Here is a 5,044-nt window from a genome sequence, read left to right as displayed (position 1 = left end):
TAATGGGTCCCAGAGCAGCACTGACAGCATCTGATCCTATCAGCCTGCACAGCCTTGCTCTTGCCGGGCCACTCCAGAGCCAGATCCTGCCCTCCAGACCCTGGCAAAAGCCTGTATTGACTCGGAGGATCAGGCTACAGATCAATGGGAACTGTTGTTAAACAAACATCGCCGGATTAATGTCAGCTCCAAAGGGAGAGGAGGTCGATGGCTGCTAATTCGAAAGGGGTGGGAGGGAGCAAGGGGACGCGGTGACAGCGGTGACAGCGGTGACAGGGGATGGAGGGGGAGAGGCCAGACTGTGAAAATGCTCCCCGTGTCTGTGGCAGCGTCTGAGCCTTTCCCAATCTCGGATTTATCATCCCCCTGGGCGGGAGGCTGTGCTGGACAGGAGCCCAGCGGTGTCCCCAAGGGCATTGGAGGTGCCCAAATCCCTTTGCTTTGTGCGTCAAGGGCGGCGTGGTGGCCTTGGGCTGTCCCCAGAGGGGACAGGGACCCCTGTGTCCCTTCTACACGCCGTCCTTGGCATAAGCATCTTCCCCGTTGTGGTGGACCGCTAAATCTCAGGTTCCTGCTTTCCCTTTCTGTCATGGCTCCCGCTGTCCCTTGGCTGGGGATCTGGGGTGCCCAGGGATGTGGTTTGGGAAGGTTTCCATTCCCACAGCAGAACCACCCTGTGCTGCAGGCAGTCTGCTTGGGACTCTCTCCTCTTTTTCCCTCTTTTTCCTCCCATTCCTCTGTTGCTCTGGAAGTCTTTATCCCACATTTGCAGTAGCAGAGCTGGGGAGGGTCAGTCCTGCAGGAGTGACCCTTGCCGTTGGACTTTGTGTCCCTTTGCTCTATCCGTGGCTTTACCAAGAGCAAAAGCCCGAGGAAGCTCCCTCTCGCCACCACCACCTTTTCATCCATCATCCCCTGGATCCACTGGTGCTGCCAGGTATCCAGAGTGTTTTCTGCTGGGCTTAGTGGGAAGATTGGAGCAGCTCTTTGGATCCTGGGCTCGAGCAGGCGGCGGGAACACTCCCAGAGCTGCTCGCAGCTGACATCTGGGAGCTCGGCACAGCTCCGGTGTCAGCGCAGCTGAGAGCAAAGGAGGTGGGAAGCCCCAGACACCTGCAGCTTGGTTAATAAATATTTATTTGGAGGTGACAAGCACTCTCCTGGATGAAGCCAAGTGAGCAGAAGGAGGAATGTGGGGGAGTGACAGGGTGTGCTTTTTTTGGGGGTTTACCGTAGGGATGTCGAAAGGAGCAGCTGATGAACCAAAGGATGTTGAAATCCACATTCATTTCCCTGACGCGGCTGCCTGACGTCGGGGCAGGCAGGAAACATCCCCCTTGGCAAGAGAGAGCTTGGCACAAGGAACCCTCACCCCGTGGGGATGGTGGGAGCATGGCTGGGGGCTGGTGAGGTGTGACGGGAAGGATCAGAAGCCAGGAGAATGCTAGGTCAGAGTCGGGTATAAATAATAAAAGGGCTGAAGTTTAATTGTTCTCTTAAAAAGGAGAAATGGAGGGAAGGGAGCAGCCAGGGCGATGGATGCTGTCACCTCACTGTGTCTCGGGGCTCTGGTGCGTGATTTCATGGTGCTGGGAGCAGCAACTAGGGGGATGCCTGAAGCACTAGCCCTAGGGAAATGGGAAAAGCTGCTTCTGGTTCTCCCCTGGTCCACCTGTGGGTGGTCAGGGGAAGGGAAACTTTCTGTATTGGGACTTTGGATGATTCTCTCTATATAAGACCAATATTTAGCAGTCTGGTGTGATCTCTCTGGGCATGGGGGCTGCCGTGTGCTGTCAGCAGCAGGGACAAGCCCATCTCCCGTGGCTGTGCCACCCACACCTGCCCTGGAGCTGCTGCTGGGCTCTGTGTTGCAGCTGTGCCCCTGCAGCTGCAGAGAGGGCCAGGACGAGTTGTGCAGCTCCGTGCCAGTGACTCACGGTCCTCTGGCGTCGCAGGAAGTGGCTGCTGCCACTCTGATGTGTGTGGGCAGCGGGGCACTGCCCTGCCACATCCTGCAGCTGCTCAGCTCCGTGCCAGGCTGGAGCAGGAGCCCGGGATGCGGCAGGATGTGGCCGTCAAACCCGCTCGGTGCCTTGCAAGGCATGTGCTCCCAGCTCGTGATCTGGTCTGTGGCTCACCGGGGTGCTGCTCTTGGGGTGAACACAACCACCAAGGGGTTTTGGTCTCGGTTTTGCTTGTGCCAGGAGGTTTTTTTGCAGGGATCTTCCCTGCCCTCGCTTAGCAGCCACCAGCCTTGTCGAGGTGAAGGTTTGAGGAGAACTCTCCTGGATGCTCTTGTGGGTCCTTGCACCCTATGCTGCCGTGGAGTGGGGAACCTCCACTGTCCCCACTGCGCCTTGCTCATCTTTGGCACATGGAAACGGGTTCAGCAAAGCCAAACCTCAGAAAACTCCCAGCCCTGGCACTGGAGGAGGCTTTACCTCTCCCAGGAGCTGGGGTGTGAAGCTGCTGGGCCACGTGTGAACAGAGAGGCTGTCGAGCTGCTCCACTGTCCCCTGTCCTGTGGGGAGCTGGGGTGGCCGTGGCAGAGCTGGCAGCGGTGGAGCAGCAGGGACCTGGGAGATTAATAATGGAAGCGCTGGCATCCGTTTTAGATTAGCGAGAGAAAGCTCAGTGCCCATCTCGCCCAGCATGTAACTTTAATGCCGAGATAATGAGCAAAGATATTTATTTGTAAGAGATCTGGAGATATCGCTGCCCAGGGAGCAGTCAGGAGCTGTCAGAGCCCTCTCCAGCCCCGCCGTGGCTGCTCCCGGCTGTAACCCAAGCGCTCCCCTCCACCCAGCTCGCTTTTCACGCTCCAGCTCCGCTCACCGAGCGGGACACGTGGGCTCATGGGGAGCCCTGGCTAAGATTTGCTGAAGCTGCTTGTGATTTGGGCTCCTGTGGTGAGGAGATGTTGCTCTTGCAGGGGGGGTTGGGAACAGCACCTGCAGGTCAAGCTGGCAGCTTGACAGGGTTTAAACCCATCTCAGAGCCTGCTCCCACACTGTCCTTTGAAGCATCGGGATGTGCCCCGGAGGGCTGGCAAGGAGAATGTGGGATGATCTCTCATCAGCTGAGCTGGAGAGGGGAGAGTGGGGTGGAGAGCCTGCGAGCAGGTCCTTCCCTCCACCAAGCTACTGAGATTTTGGGGCTGTTTTGGGGAGTTTGGGAGCAGACAGCTTTTCCTTGCCTCCTCCCCTCTAGGTCCACAAGGATGTTTGGGGCAGTGACATGTTGTGCTCTGGGGAAGTGGCGGTGTCATTTGGGAATTTGAGCTCCCTCAGACATCCCCCAGGCTGGGAACAGGGCTGTTCCTGCTTCCCTGTCCCTGCATGGGTTGGTCCAGGAGGGCTGAAGGATGCCCAGCATGCTGTTGTGTAACTGGCCAGCAGGCAAGCTCAGGCTGCCTCTGGCAGGTGGGTGTCCCTTCCTTATTAAGCCATCCCCAGGGTAATTAGTGGGTTAAAGCCTGATGAGATAATTCTCTGTTATTTTTGTGCTATTGGGGGATTAGGAGCAGCGGGATTTCTCAGCGGCTTTATCTCCGCTCGGCTCCTGGGCTGCACCGCACGTTTGCAGGCGGGGTAAGAGCACCCGGGCATTCCCGGCACTAAGGCATTCCCATTCCCAGGGCTGCAGGCATGGGGAGCCCGGCACGGGGGGGCTTCTGGTGCAGGGGCTGTGCCGGGAGGGATCTCCTGCGAGTGCCAGGGCAGCCCCATCCATCACGGCGCTCCCGGCTGCGCGCCAGCGGAGCGAGGAGGTGACGCTTCCAAATAAACAGGGAGGTGGGTGGTGCGCTCTGGGGCAGGAGCAGAGGGCATCCCGGGGGGCTTCTCCCGTGATTTATGGCCTCTGGGAGCTGTTTGCTGACAGTGCTGCCCGCTGGCTGTCACACCGGCGTGGGGGCTGCAAGGACAAACATCACCCGAGCGTCGCTGCGGTGACACGAGCGGCTCCCAGGCTGCCCACACCCTTCCCGGGAGCCCAGCCAGGGACACCCTCAGGATGCTGCTGGGGCTGGCGTTCGGCCCTCCCTGAGTCCCAGGGATGCTCTGGTGAAGGAGTTGGGTGGCTGAAAGCAGGAACGGAGTCAAATGTGCTTAATGAAACAGGGCCTGGCTCGGCGGGGCTCCCCTCCTTCTGCCACCCCGGCGCAGCCAGCCCTGGAGCCAGAGGGATGGAGCTGGCATTGGAGCAGGGAAGCAGGCAGGCTGGACGCGGGCCAGGCCGCGCACTTGATCCAAACACAGCTGGAGCTGATCTGATGAAGTGAGAGGTTAAGAAGAGAGCATCTGTTATCTAAAGGGGACACACAGTGGGAAACTGTAAGCTCTTTATTCCCCCCACCCCACCCCCTCTGTTCAGCGCATCATCTCTGACTTTATTTCTTTGATTTATTAAGGAAGCCTGTGCTTCCGGGGCTGTAATTAAGTGCCACTGTGTGAGCTTTTGATAGCGCGTGAATGATATAATGGCTCGCACGGTTGCCGTCTGCTCAAGTGCTTTAGGACCGAGATAACACGAGCAGGGATTCCTTCTGCCCATCAGGGAGCGGGGCTGAGTCGCTGGGGGGGATCAGCCGAGCACGGCGGTGCCCGACAGAGGAAGCAGGGAAGGATGCGGGAGGCACTTAGCAGCGTGGTGGGAACACGGTTCAGGAGGGCATCCCTGACCCAGGCTGGGCAGGGAGCTCACACCCCGTGCAAAAATCCATCAGAGCATCCTTACGGCCGCTGGAGGCTAAACCGGGTGTTGCCCCTCCTGCATGTCCCTGTTCCCTCGGAGTTGTGCCTTGTGCTGGAGGTGGAGAGGGCACCACGGATCCTCAGCCAGCTCCTGGCTGCACCATGGTGCCATGCCAGGGCTGTTTTTAGGGTAGGACATCCGTAGGCTCGAGGAACAGTTGGTGGCAGCATCCTCAGCGTCCTGCAGGTTTCCCTCTGCTGCTGGAGGAGTTTGCTGGCAGAGCCTTGGTGTGGAGCCAGGGGCTGGGGAGGCCTGGCCGAGAGCAGCTCCCGCTCGCTCCCCCCCACCC

Source organism: Corvus brachyrhynchos, unplaced genomic scaffold, assembly GCF_000691975.1.
Source record: "Corvus brachyrhynchos isolate BGI_N302 unplaced genomic scaffold, ASM69197v1 scaffold59, whole genome shotgun sequence".
Lineage (NCBI taxonomy): Eukaryota > Metazoa > Chordata > Aves > Passeriformes > Corvidae > Corvus > Corvus brachyrhynchos.
This window is presented reverse-complemented; position numbering follows the sequence as displayed.